Source organism: Balaenoptera borealis, assembly GCF_965194805.1.
Source record: "Balaenoptera borealis genome assembly, chromosome: 5".
In the NCBI taxonomy this organism is placed as follows: Eukaryota; Metazoa; Chordata; class Mammalia; order Artiodactyla; family Balaenopteridae; genus Balaenoptera; species Balaenoptera borealis.
The window spans coordinates 19,004,641-19,020,536 of NC_138862.1; the positions used below are offsets into that span (position 1 = coordinate 19,004,641).

General features: G+C 37.7%; 1 protein-coding gene across 8 annotated transcripts in view; it reads right to left on the reverse strand.

The window, feature by feature from the left end:
* LOC309628709 (uncharacterized protein) overlaps positions 1 to 15,896 on the reverse strand; it is a 309,465-nt gene that overhangs the window by 246,422 nt on the left and 47,147 nt on the right. The window lies entirely within an intron of this gene.

A 15,896-nucleotide genomic window follows, 5' to 3' on the forward strand; every position in this document is an offset into this window, starting at 1 on the left:
TATTTTATTTTATTCTTTATTTCTTTTTTTCCCCCCTTTTATTCTGAGCTGTGTGGCTGACAGGGTCTTGGTGCTCTGGCCAGGTGTGGGGCCTGTGCCTCTGAGGTGGGACAGCTGAAATCAGGGCATTGGTCTACCAGAGACGTCCCAGCTCCACATAATATCAAACGGCGAAAGCTCTCCCACAGATCTCCATCTCAAAGCTAAGACCCAACTCCACTCAACGACCAGCAAGCTACAGTGCTGGACACCCTATGGCAAACAATTAGCAAGACAGGAACACAACCCCATCCATTAGCACAGAGGCTGCCTAAAATTATAATAAGGTCACAGGCACCCCCAAACACATCACAGCATGCAGTTCTGCCCACCAGAAAGACAAGATGCAGCCTCAGCCACCAGAACACAAGCACCAGTCCCGTCCACCAGGAAGCCTACACAACCCACTGAACCAACCTTACCCACTGGGGGCAGACACCAAAAACATCGGGAACAATGAACCTGCAGGCTGTGAAAAGGAGACCCCAAACACAGTAAGTTAAGCAAAAATGAGAAGACAGAGAAACACACAGCAGATGAAGGAGCAAGGTAAAAACCCACCAGACCAAATGCAGAGGAAACAGGCAGTCTACCAGAAAAATAATTCAGAGTAATGATAGTAAAGATGACCCAAAATCTTGGAAATAGAATGGAGAAAATACAAGAAACGTTTAACAAGGACCTAGAAGAACTAAAGAGCAAACAAAGAATGATGAACAACACAATAAATGAAATTTAAAATTCTCTATAAGGAATCAATAGCAGAATAACTGAGACAGAAGAACAGATAAGTGACTTGGAAGATAAAATAGTGGAAATAACTACCACAGAGCAGAATAAAGAAAAAAGAATGAAAAGAATTGAGGATAGTCTCAGAGACCTCTGGGACAACATTAAACACACCATCATTCGAATTATAGGGGTCCCAGAAGAAAAAGAGAAAAAAAAAGGGACTGAGAAAATATTTGAAGAGATTATACTTGAAAACTTCCCTAATATGGGAAAGGAAATAGTCAAGTCCAGGAAGCGCAGAGAGTCCCATACGGGATAAATCCAAGGAGAAACATGCCAAGACACATATTAATCAAACTATCAAGAATTAAACACAAAGAAAAAATATTAAAAGCAGCAAGGGAAAAACAACAAATAACATACAAGGGAATCCCCATGAGGTAACAGCTGATCTTTCAGCACAAACTCTGCAAGCCAGAAAGGAGTGGCAGGACATATTGAAAGTGATGAAAGGGAAAAACCTACAACCAAGATTACACTACTGAGCAAGGATCTCATTCAGATTTCACAAAGAAAGTAAAACCTTTACAGACAAGCAAAAGCTAAGAGAATTCAGCACGACCAAACCAGCTTTACAACAAATGCTAAAGGAATTTCTCTAGGCAGGAAACACAAGAGAAGGAAAAGACATACAATAACAAACCCAAAACAATTAAGAAAATGGTAATAGGAACATACATAGCGATAATTACCTTAAATTACCTTAAATGCTCCAACCAAAAGACAAAGACTGGCTGAATGGTTACAAAAACAAGACCTGTATATGTGCTGTCTACAAGAGACCCACTTCAGACCTAGGGACACATACAGACTGAAAGTGAGGGGATGGAAAAAGATATTCTGTGCAAATGGAAATCAAAAGAAAGCTGGAGTAGCAATTCTCATATCAGACAAAATAGACTTTAAAACAAAGACTATTACAAGAGACAAAGAAGGACACTACATAATGATCAAGGGATCAATCCAAGAAGAAGATATAACAATTGTAAATATTTATGCACCCAACATAGGAGCACCTCAGTACATACGGCAAATACTAACAGCCGTAAAAGGGGAAATTGACAGTAACACAATCATAGTAGGGGACTTTAACACCCCACTTTCACCAATGGACAGATCATCCAAGTTGAAAATAAATATGGAAACACAAGCTTTAAATGATGCATTAAGCAAGATGGACTTAATTGATATTTATAGGACATTCCATCCAAAAACAACAGAATACACTTTCTTCTCAAGTGCTCATGGAACATTCTCCAGGATAGATCATATCTTGGGTCACAAATCAAGCCTTGGTAAATTTAAGAAAATTGAAGTCATATCAAGTATCTTTTCCGACCACAATGCTATGAGACTAGATATCAATTACATGAAAAAATCTGTAAAAAATACAAACACATGGAGGCTAAACAATACGCTACTTAATAACTAAGAGATCACTGGGGAAATCAAAGAGGAAATCAGAAAATACCTAAAAACCAATGACAATGAAAACACGATGACCCAAAACCTTTGGGATGCAGCAAAAGAAGTTCTAAGAGGGAAGTTTATAGCAATACAATCCTACCTTAAGAAGCAAGAAACATCTTAAATAAACAACTTAACCTTACATCTAAAGCAATTAGAGAAAGAAGAACAAAAAATCCCCAAAGTTAGCAGAAGGAAAGAAATCATAAAGATCAGATCAGAAATAAATGAAAAAGAAATGACGGAAACGATAGCAAAGACAAATAAAACTAAAAGCTTATTCTTTGAGAAGATAAACAACATTGATAAACCATTAGCCAGACTCATCAAGAAAAAAAGGGAGAAGACTCAAATCAATAGAATTAGAAATGAAAAAGGAGAAGTAACAACTGACACTGCAGAAATACAAAGGATCATGAGAGACTACAAGCAACTATATGCCAATAAAATGGACAACCTGGAAGAAATGGACAAATTCTTAGAAATGCACAACCTTCTGAGACTGAACCAGGAAGAAATAGAACATATGAACAGACCAATCACAAGCACTGAAATTGAGACTGTGATTAAAAATCTTCCAACAAACAAAAGCCCAGGACCAGATGGCTTCACAGGCGAATTCTATCAAACATTTAGAGAAGAGCTAACACCTATCCTTCTCAAGCTCTTCCAAAATATTACAGAGGGAAGAACACTCCCAACTCATTCTACGAGGCCACCATCACCCTGATACCAAAACCAGACAAAGATGTCACAAAGAAAGAAAACTACAGGCCAATATCACTGATGAACATAGATGCAAAAATCCTCAACAAAACACTAGCAAACAGAATCCAACAGCACATTAAAAGGATCATACACCATGATCAAGTGGGGTTTATCCCAGGAATGCAAGGATTCTTCAATATACACAAATCAATCAATGTGATAAACCATATTAACAAATTGAAGAATAAAAACCATATGATCATCTCAATAGATGCAGAGAAAGCTTTTGACAAAATTCAACACCCATTTATGATAAAAACCCTCCAGAAAGTAGGCATAGAGGGAACTTTCCTCAACATAATATAGGCCATATATGACAAACCCACAGCCAACATCATGCTCATGGTGAAAAACTGAAACCATTTCCAGTAAGATCAGGAACAAGACAAGGTTGCCCACTCTCACCACTATTATTCAACATAGTTTTGGAAGTTTTAGCCACAGCAATCAGAGAAGAAGAAGAAATAAAAGGAATCCAAATCGGAAAAGAGGAAGTAAAGCTGTCACTGTTTGCAGATGACATGATACTATACATAGAGAATCCTAAAGATGCAACCAGGAAACTACTAGAGCTAATCAATGAATTTGGTAAAGTAGCAGGATGCAAAAGTAATGCACAGAAATCTCTTGCATTCCTATACACTAATGATGAAAAATCTGAAAGTGAAATTAAGAAAACACTCCCATTTACCATTGCAACAAAAAGAATAAAATATCTAGGAATAAACCTACCTAAGCAGACAAAAGACCTGTATGCAGAAAATTATAAGACACTGGTGAAAGAAATTAAAGATGATACAAATAGATGGAGAGATATACCATGTTCTTGGATTGGAAGAATCAACATTGTGAAAATGACTCTACTACCCAAAGCAATCTACAGATTCATGCAATCCCTATCAAACTACCACTGGCATTTTTCACAGAACTAGAACAAAAAATTTCACAATTTGTATGGAAACACAAAAGACCCCGAATAGCCAAAGCAATCTTGAGAAAAAAAATAACGGAGCTGGAGGAATCATGCTCCCTGACTTCAGACTATACTACAAAGCTACAGTAATCAAGAGAGTATGGTACTGGCACAAAAACAGAAGTATAGATCAATTGAACAGGATAGAAAGCCCAGAGATAAACCCACGCACATATGGTCACCTTATCTTTGATAAAGGAGTCAAGAATATACAGTGGAGAAAAGACAGCCTCTTCCTAAATGGTGCTGGGAAAACTGGACAGCTACATGTAAAAGTATGAAATTAGAACACTCCCTAACACCATACACAAAAAAAACTCAAAATGGATTAAAGACCTCAATGTAAGGCCAAACACTTAAACCTCTTAGAGGAAAACATAGGCAGAACACTCTATGACATAAATCACAGCAAGATCCTTTTGAACCCACCTCCTAGAGAAATGGAAATGAAAACAAAAATAAACAAATGGGACCTAATGAAACTTAAAAGCTTTTGCACAGCAAAGGAAAACATAAACAAATGAAAAGACAACCCTCAGAATGCGAGAAAATATTTGCAAATGAAGCAACTGACAAAGGATTAATCTCCAGAATTTACAAGCAGCTCATGAAGCTCAATATCAAAATAACAAACAACCCAATCTAAAAATGGGCAGAAGACTTAAATAGACATTTCTCCAAGGAAGATATACAGATTGCCAACAAACACATGAAAGGATGCTCAACGTCACTAATCATTAGAGAAATGCAAATCAAAACTACAATGAGGTATCACCTCACACCAGTCAGAATGGCCATCATCAAAAAATCTACAAACAATAAATGCTGGAGAGGGTGTGGAGAAAAGGGAACCCTCTTGCACTGTTGGTGGGAATGTAAATTGATACAGCCACTATGGAGAACAGTATGGAGGTTCCTTAAAAAACTACAAATAGAACTACCATACGACCCAGCAATCCCACTACTGGGCATATACCCTGAGAAAACCATAATTCAAAATGAGTCATGCATATACACACACTACCAAATGTAAAATAGATAGCTAGTGGGAAGCAGCCACATAGCACAGGGAGATCGGCTCAGTGCTTTGTGACCACCTAAAGGGATTGGATAGGGAGGGTGGGAGGGAGACGCTAAGGGGAGGAGATATGGGGATATACGTATATGTATGGCTGATTCACTTTGTTATAAAGCAGAAACTAACACACTATTGTAGAGCAATTATACTCCAAAAAAGATGTTAATAAAAAAAAAAAAAGTCATGTACCACAATGTTCATTGCAGCTCTATTTACAATAGTCAGGACATGGAAGCAACCTAAGTGTCCATCAACAGATGAATGGATAAAGAAGATGTGGCACAAATATACAGTGGAATATTACTCAGCCATAAAAAGAAACAAAATTAAGTTATTTGTAGTGAGGTGGATGGACCTAGAGTCTGTCATACAGAGTGAAGTAAGTCAGAAAGAGAAAAACAAATACCATATGCTGACACATATATATGGAATCTAAAAAAAAAGGGGGGGTTCTGAAGAACCTAGAGGCAGGACAGGAATAAAGACGTAGACGTAGAGAATGGACTTGAGGACATGGCGAGTGGGAAGTGTAATCTGGGACAAAGTGAGAGAGTGGCATGGACATATATACACTACCAAATGTAAAATAGATAGCTAGTGGGAAGCAGCCCCATAGCATGGGGAGATCAACTCAGTGCTTTGTCACTACCTAGAGGGGTGGGATAGGGAGGGTGGGAGGGAGACCGCAAGAGGGAGGAGATATGGGGATATATGTATATGTATAGCTGATTCACTTTGTTATAGAGCAGAAACTAGCACACCATTGTGAAGCAATTATACTCCAATAAAGATGTTAAAACAACAAAAAAAGAGCCTTTAAATGAAGGAGTTTATCATCTAAACATGGAAATAAATTACAAATATAATATCACAGGTGCCTGAGTGAAGGAATGAATAAAATGTCCTTGGAAATTCAATGAGGGAGAAATGAGTTCAGCTTGGGGGAATCAGAAAAAGCTGCTCCGCTGAATTGCCTTCAGCAATTTGCCCTTTCCCCCCACATCCTCTCTCCACCTGATCTGTACCCCAGGGAGCTAATATTTGTGGACAGCACCACCATGCTCCCTTGCTTGCCTTCTAGCTTTTGGCAGGGTTGGGCAATGGCTAGTTCCAGCAGGAGATCACAGGGCGTGCAGAGACAGGTGGGGTGTTTATTTCCCCAGTTCCCTCCCTGCCCAGTTACAGTTTGGCAGTGACCATATTCTTCTATCAAAAGCCAGCATGCCTGCCCTAAAGTCACAAGTTCACTCAGGGTCACTGTTCCCTTACTTACTTCCTCTGGCCCAGGGTGGTAGGCTGCCATCCTTACTAGCCCCAGAGAACCTCACCATCTTTGTACTATCTTAACCCTTTTTTATAATATATCCATGAAGATTTTCAAGTAGGAGAATGACTGAATGAGTTTACAGTAGGGAGTTATTAAATAAGGATGACCCTGGAAGCAGGGGTCCTAATTAGAAGCTGCTGGGATCTTGAATTCATACTAGAACATAAATTAAGGCAATGGTAGCATAGGATGGAAAAAAAAAATAACTGACTTGCAAGATATTTTTGGAAGTTGAATTGTTATGCTCAACTGGACATTGAGGAGGGTGAGGGAATATGAGTGAAGCTGAAGGTAACTTCCAGGCTCTTTAAAAATATATATGTATATGTATGGCTGAGTCACTTTGCTGTGTACCTGAAACTATCACAACATTGTTAATTGGCTACACTCCAATATAAAATAAAAAGTTTTTAAAAAATGAAATAAACATTTGAGAAGTAAAATATATATATATATGTTTCTTAAAAAATTTTAAAGCTATATTGGTATGAGTGATATATTTTTAATTAAAGGTAATTCAGCAAAAAATGCTGCTGTTTATTAAGTGTTCTGCCCCTACATTTGGCAAGAAATCAATAGTCACCTTCAAGAAGGTTTGCATTACAAACTGTGCCACCTGAGCACAGGTACCCTCAGGTGTACTCCTCCCACCACGGCCACGTATCCAACTGCCAGGGCCTCTCGTGGTGGATGTTCAGCCATCCAAAGCCATGTAGAACAGCAGAAAAGATCACACACCTTTGGAGTCAATCTTGTGCATTGAAGTCAATATATTTTGAGATTACCTGAACTTATGTATCATTCAGTCTAAATATACCATAACGTGGATGAAAACATACCACATTCTAGCATTTATATGAATGGTGGTAAACCTGGTGTTTTTATGCTAAGTGAAATAAGTCAGAGAGAGAAAGACAAATACCGTATGATTGTTACCGAGTCCAAGCTCATAATGCTCACTACAGGACAGGCCAATCAAACGAGAGACAAGGCGGTAGGGCAAGGAATGGCAACGTTATTCAGAAAGCCAGTAGACCGAGAAGAGGGTACACTAGTGTCCCAAAGAATCATCTTGTCCAGGTTTGGATGCTAATTTCTTTTATAAAGCAAAGAGGGGAAAGTGAGGAGGTAAAGTAAAAAAAAAGGTGATAAATTGTTGCAAATATTTCCTGGTTCCCTCCGGACTCTGGAGGGGATTTGTTAATTTCTTCCTTCCTGCAGCCATTCATAGGTGGGCCTGGTCAGGATGTTTCCTGTGAGCTTAAACAAAGGTATTTTAGCTTAATGCTCAGACATGGGAGGCAGGGTCCCCAGAGATGGGCCACTGTGTATACTTTAAGCTATAGGCAACATCCCTATAGTGGTTAACTTGTAGCAAAAACAATAGAATATAAAGGTTAAAGTAAAAGAAACAGATCCAGTATGGAGTCAGATTTGTTCTTCCCGATTCCATGCTCTCATTTATATGTGGAATCTAAAAAGACCAAACTCATAGAAACAGAGATCAGATTTGTGGTTGCAGGTTGGGGTTAGGTGAAGGTGGTCAAAAGGTTCAGACTCCTAGTTATAAGATAAATAAGGTCTGGGGGCTGTAATGCACAGCATGGTGACTACAGCTAATACCGTATTATGTATTAGAAAGTCACTAAGAGAGTAAATCTTACGAGTTCTTATGACAAGGAAACAAACTGTACCTTCATGAGGTGATGGAACTAAACTTACGTGGTGATCATTTCACCATACATACATGTAGCACATCATTATGTTTGTATATCTCAAACGTACACAATGTCAATTACATCTCAGTAAAACTGGGGTGGGCGAGAACTCCAGCTATTGTTGCTTTCTCTATAGGGCTCTGCTGCTTTGGGGGGAGGTCATCAAGAGGACGTGGCTGCCAGTTGACCCAAGAGATGGACTTGGGCAATCAGAGGCTCCTCACTCGCTCCCCTGTCCTTGGAATACACATTCTGCCCACCGTTCCTGTAGCTGGAACCATTTCAAGGATTACCCTTGAGAGAGTAATGTGATACTGAGACCATATGGACTGAATACTTGACTGAACCCCATTAAGGCCTCTATATAAACTCTTAAGATTCTGGCAGGTGGGTGCAGTGATCTTCTTATCTTGCTGGCCGCCCAAGCCTCAAATGTAAAACTGCCACCTGCCAATCTCAAGTGGTCTGCCTCTTTCTTTGGCCTCTCCTTGCCCTCTGGGTATGGGGGCCAATTTCGGATTTCACCCAGGAAGTTCCCGAGGGTGCAGACCAACAGCTTCCCACTTTACATTTCCATTAACCTCAAAAGCACAAAGTGCAAACAAAAGTTTCTTTAATTCTATCATCAGACTACTTCCACATGGCTGAAATTTCCAGAGAAATGCTTGTAAAATATATACTTATAAATAGATGTAGACCTGGGTGAGAATGAAATCTCAGAGGCCATAAAAAATACATCCTTCTTTCTGGAATATGAATAATTAGGTATTATAACCATATTACAAACGCATTCCACTTCCACCAAAAGTGGAAACTGAACCTTAACAAATATTCATACTCAAATAAAAACAGAGGCTCAAATAACCTTAATGTTTCTTCTATTTATGAAATACGGGGGAAAAACATTTTTAGGTCTTTATAAGGAAATCCTTTCCTTTAAATAAAATCTCACTAAATCCGAGGAAGCAGTAACTTTTCTGGAGGCACTCTGACACAAAGCAACACATAAAATGTGAGGGTAAAAAAGAATAGCATGCAAAAATGTATGTACAAGGATATTGATGACACTATTCATAATAACTGAAAACCACACGCATTAGTGTTCAACAATAGAGAACTGGTTTGCTACATCTTGGATGCCAAGGAGATGTTTTTTTGTTCAGCCTCATGTAGCCAACCCTTATTCCAGCAGCATAAGTAGCACACTGGGTCACCGGTACAGTCTACTCTTTTCTCAAGGCGAACTTCTCTCTGGGGTTCTTGGTGCTCTATCTTGTCTGCAGCCCTTGATCACTGCAAAGGTTTTCCTTGACACTGAATTTTGAAAAGAGAGATTAGTATTTCTTCCAGAAGGCACTGGGGCTTCTTATGCAAATTATTCCCCACCACTAGCATCTAATTCTGCATACCAAGAGAAAGGGCAAACTTGAAAAGTGACACAGCCCTTGAAATGTGGCTCAGATTGAAAACATGTGTTTACATCTTCTGTTCTCTCGCAAAATACTGCTAAAATGATGATTTTTTAAAAAAAAATTCACCTGCAAAAATAAGGAGATGAGGAGAGGAGACTACAGCCATCAAGTTTGGATACCAAAAAGTAGACAGCAAAGCTGTGACTGAGAGAGAAAAAACTAGGTCATACACACAGGTTAGGAATTAGAAGGGCATCTTCCTTCTTAACAGAAGCACTGGACACAAGAAGAAAATAAAGCAATACCTTCAAAACCCTGAAGGAAAATGACTTCCAACTGGCAACTGCATATTGAGCCACACTCTTATTAGAGTATGAGAGTAAAATAAAGATTTTTTTCAAGACATGCAAAATTCCCCAAAACATTTGCCTCCTATTCAGCTTTACTCAGGAAGCTACCAGAGTAGGTGCTCTTCCACATCAGAGAGTTTACTAAGAAAGCAAAAACAGAAACTCAGGGTCCATTTCAGAACCAGCAACATAATTTGCAGGATGAGACCCAGTATAAAATGAAAACACAAGACCCCTTGTTCAAAATTTATTAGGAATTTCAAGATGATGACAACCAAGCACTAAGCCAAATGCAGACCCTTCTAAGTGTAATGGCACAGGACCCAGACCCCATGAAACCAGCCCTGGGTCCAATCCAGGAGAGGGAAGAGAGAATTCCCAGGATGATGGTGAAGGGAGATCCCAGGACAACAGCTTTGAAGCTAGTCTAGAAAATCGCCAGCCCACACTGGAGCTAGAAAATGGAGTGCTTCAAGAAGGGTATCTTCAAGGAAAACAATGAATTACTCAATGTAATTGTAAGGGGTTGAGAGGACATTTCCACTTCTTGGGGGAAGCATATGGAAGAATTAAAGTTGGACACAGTTAGAGCAACTTTCCAGACAAATCCATTACTGGCAAGTGTCAATATTTTATGACAAGCCTGCTGTGAGAGCAAAGGCACTGTGCTCTGGAGCTGTGAAGACAGATAAACAAGAAACTGACCTCCAATCACTTACATATTCTTGGAAGACACAGGTGTTAAACAAAGCCTGTCTTGGTAGAACAGTGGGACTTTTTTAGGAATCTGAGATGGAGAGAGGCCTTCTGGTAGAATATAGAACAACATATACAAAGGCATGACAGAGCATAGACAATGCTGAACAAGCCTGGATGAACTGAGCTCTTGGCTAATGATGAGTGCCAGAATGCGGAAATGTTCTAGATTTTTCGCTCATCATCCCTCACAAATTTCCATTCAAAGGCTGATGTGCTAGAAATATATGCGAGTGAATGGCTCCTAATTGGGATCCTATTAGGACCTGTAAAACAAGCACATTTTGTTTTCTGCATATTGATTCCAGTGTATTGATTTTAATTTATTTGCTGTAATTAAACTTGTGTAATTATTGCAAGGAAATTCAATGAAAACAGGCACAGACGTTTCTGTTCCACCAGCTCTCTAGGTTGCTATAGTTCATTGAGATTCTCTCGAGGCTTGAAGGTAGGCACTCGAGGTCAAAGCAGAACGCTCCCCAATAGTAAGGGAGAGAGTAAGAGGCACAATTCAGAGCAGAATTATTTTTCCTTTTAAAGTAGCTTTATTACTGTTCTTATGATACCAGAACTTTTTGCAAGTTCTAACAGTAAAGAAAATCTCAAAGGAGAAATAAAAAAGTAATCCCAAATCCCACCATTTAGAGGTAAGCCCTATTCACTTTTATCAGTTATCCTGCTGGACGTCTCCCTATGTACATAAATACAAAGAGAAGAAGACGAACACTAACATGAATGGTAAAATTGCATGTTACTCTGTGATCCACTTTGTTCATTCCATAATATATCTTAGGTATTTTATATGTCAAAATATTTATTTCTATATCATCACTTTAATAGCTGCATGGTATATACCATCTTATGTATGCAATAATTTATTTTAAAAACTTCTTTTGCTGAGTGTATTTCCAATTTTTCTTTATTATAAAAATAATTGCAGTAACTTAAATGTACATTATGCTTGTCTAATTATCTCCTTCAGGTAAATTCCCATAGGTGGGTTTGTTGGCTCAAAAGGAACAAAATTGCCACCTGTCGTCCAAAGTTGTTTTTTTTAAATCAATTTACACTTGCACTAGGAGCATAAGAATATACAGATGCCAGTAAGTATGTGAAAAGATATTAGCCATCAGGGAAATGCAAGTCAAAACCACAATGAGCTATTACTCCATAGTCACTCGCATGGCTATCATCAAAAAGACAGATAATAACAAGTGTTGCTGAAGCTACGGAGAACTTGGAGCCCTCATGCGCTACTGGTGGGAATGTAAATTGGTGCAGCCACTTTGGAAAACAGTCTGGCAGTTTCTCAAAAAGAGTTACCTGACGACCCAGCAATTGCACTCCTAGGTATATGCTCCAAAAAATTGAACTCAGGGACTCAAACAGATATTTGCACACAAATGTTCATTGCAGCAGTATTCGCAATAGCCAAAAGGTAGAAACGACCCAAGTCTTCATCAACAGTGAATGGATAAACAAAATGTGGTATATCCATACAGTTGAGTATTATTCATCCATAAGAGGAAGGGAAGTTCTGATATATGCTGCAACACAGATGAACCCTGAAAACATCATGCTAAGTGAAATAAGTCAGACACAAAAGGATAAATATTGCATGATTTCACTTACATGTAATATCTAGAATAGGCAAATTCATAGAGACAGAAAGGAGATTAGAGGTTATCAGGGGCTGAGACAGAGGGGGAAATCGGGAGTTACTGCTTAATGGTTACATTTCTATTTAGGGTAAAGAACAGTTTGGAAATAGATACTGGTGTTTGTTGCATGGCATTGTGAGTGTAATTAATGCCACTGAATTATGCATTTTTAAATGGTTAAAATGGCAAATTTTATGTTATATATATTTTACCACAACAAAAAAATGAAAAAAATCTAAGTTCTAAAATTTTTTTAAAGGAATTCAGTACAGATACATGCTACAATATGGATAAACCTTGAAAACATTTTACAAGATGAAATAAGTTGGTCACAAAAGACAACATATTGTATGATTCCAATCTATATAAAATGTTCAGAATTGGCAAATCTACAGAGACAGAAAGTAGATCAGTGTGTTGCCTAGGGCTGGAGGCCCGGGGTAAGGTGGAGTGAAAAGAGGAGGGACGGGATGGGGGTATGAAAATGTTCTGAAATTAATTGTAGTGATGGTTGTACAACTCTGTGAATATACTAAAAAGCACTGAAATTCATACTATAAATAGGTGAACTGTATGCTATATGAAATATATCTCAAAAAAGCTGTTGTGTTTTTTTATTGCAGCTTTCTCTGTGATGGATGAGTTGGACCATTTTTTCCATATTTATTGGCCATCTGTATTTATTCTATTGTAAATGGCTTGTTCATGTTCTTTGTTCTGGTTGTTTTGTTTTTGTTTTTATAAATGCAAAGATATATTCAGAGTCTACATTGACAAGTATTTTTTTAAGTACATTATTTTCTGGTGGAAAATACTGCAGGTGGCATGCCTCAAGCCAGAAGAGAAGGCCAGTTCTGAAGCTGCTGACAGTCTAACAGGTTGAATTGATTTTATTTGTAGCTGAGTAAACACAGCATGGAAGGGCAGCACAAAGAGAACACTCCTTGAATTCTTCAGTACCATACTAGGTGCTTTACAAATATGACCTCATGTAATCCGTCACACCCATTTACGAAGAAAAGAGGTCAAGTTCCCCAAGGTTACACAGCCAGCTGCTGCAACTGGGATTTGAACCTAGCTCTCTCTGTCTTCAAAGTGCTAGTCCATTCTAAGTGCCCTCTGTAGAGTACTGATCACATAAGCATGGCCAGTAATAGGAAGCTATGATGACGCCCTTTATACTTTCTGAGTTCCAGACACCTATGACTGCAGTAGTGCCGAGCAGCCACTGGCAATAGGAAATTGCAGCTGTCAGAATGTACATTTCCTTCACTGCTCCCAGAGATGCCATGTGGAGAAATTTACCAACACAAACATAAATTCTTCAAGGTCCCTCGAATGGCCCTCTGGGGATTTATGAGACTCCCTGGGTTATAAGGATTATACTTGGACATCCCTGCTCAGCCAAAGCTCTGATTCAGGATGTAGCAGTAATAGGTCAGATGTCACACACAGACCAAGAAACGTCAAAGTCACACGAAGAATGACATACAGCCATCAAAAGAGCTAATAAATACGTCACTTGGGAAATTAATTTGTAGATTCCATAGGATTATACATCTGTGTAATTACGGATAGTGTCATACAAAGATCAAATTTCTTCATTGAAAGGGATCTGAGAGTTTCTCTCTTCAGACCTGTTATTTTACAGCTATAGAAACTGAGATCCTGAGATTTTAATTAACTATTTTACTTAGAAAAATCTCTGAGGGGAAGGCAGCATGATTTCTGATGACTCCAAGTCCCTAGCTTGGCTGCCTTTCCTCCTCACTCGGAAAAACCTCCGAAGTCATTTTTCTATGGCAAAACCGTATCCTGTGAATTTAATATTTTCTAGCTTTCTGTGCTGCACTGGGAATTGTTCAACTCCAACTCTCTTTAGCTATGAAGACTGGAAGAGAATACAGTTCTCAACACTGCTCATGTTTTCAAGTCACATGTCCTCAGGTTGCTAAAAATCTCCAGTCTGTGAAACACGAAATGAAATGCCAGGATGCTATTTTTGATTGACATAGAAAGCAAGGAAGCAGATTTATATCCACTGGCAAAATCGTATGCTGATAGTGAGAAACTGCTAGTGATGATATGAATGTTACCACATTGCATCGATGAAGATTCCACTTTTCCTGTTTACTGTGATGAGAGTGCTTTCCTTTGGCCTCTACTTTCTAAGATTCTAAAATTAGACATTTAACTTTATTTTTAAATTAATTGTAAATGTAATTGTATCATAAGTGTGATTCAGCAAAGAGTGAAAAGAACAACAAGTGGAGGTCAGGAACCACTTGCTTTATCATCTTCTATTTCATCTATGTTTTCCTTCCCTTGGAATTTAATTATCTTCATATAACTTAATTTTTTAAAATACTTCTACAAATAGATATGCTCAGAAAATTTATATGAATTAATTTTTCAAGCAGATATTACAAGGGGCAAAACCGAGTTTAATAACTGTAAATATATTTTTCATCCTTATGTATAATCTAGCACAATAGAATGGATTGCTTTAAAAGATAGAAAGTGTTCATTTAATTTTTAAAAATATATTTCATGTGTATTCTGGTATCAGCCAACCCTGTGCCCCAGTAGCAGGTAATTCAAGATAAGCACACTTAAAATATAAGGAAAATACTTAAAATGTCAAAGTCTGTGGCACATTTACATAGCAATATAGAATTCTGCTTCACTCCTTGGTTAATGAACATAATGGTCAGCCTTAAAAATAAATATTTAATATATATGCATATCTGATATAGTCTTATAATATATAACATTAAATAATATACGCTTATATTTAATATATATTAAATAATTATTTTAGAATACAGTTGGAATCAATTGGAAAGTCAAAATATAATTTTATATATAAAGAGGTAGATATATACTGAACTAAATATTTGTTAAATACACAATGTAATATATATATATATATATATATATATATATATATATAAAATAAAAAACCTGACATCTTCTTTTTCTCCATTCAGTTAACCGACTGGTGATTTTTCACAATCATGTAGATAAAAATACAAACAAGAATATGCACTTATATAGCCAAGAAAAATCTATAGTATTGTCTTTTTATCTTAACTCCACTTTTGTCTTTTATTTTCTAAGCGATTAGACTACTTCTAGACTTCTGTGTTTTTATGTTAGTTTTTTTCCAAGTTGATTTTGTTTTACTCTTTCACTTCATGCCATTGTTTGCTAACATAGTGAAATGTGACTTAAAGCACAATAACCGGCCAACTGGAGAACGTATTATCTGGAAACTGGGAATGCAAACAGTAAAGAACGTCAGGATCCACTAAAAATAGAAGGTTTTATACTTTCAGTTTAGTCATCTTTGTTTGGGAATAAAAATCTCTTACTTCAGCTCGTCGTGAGTTTTTTCGGTTTTTTTTTAAAGCATAGTGGGGGGAACAATTCAATGTGAAAATTATTTTCTTTTAAACTTTTTTTTAGCCCATCAAATTTCAGTATACATAGTTAATAACCACTTCAAATTGCTATGCCAGGAGAAACCACTCTTACGTAATTGCCTGCCAAGGC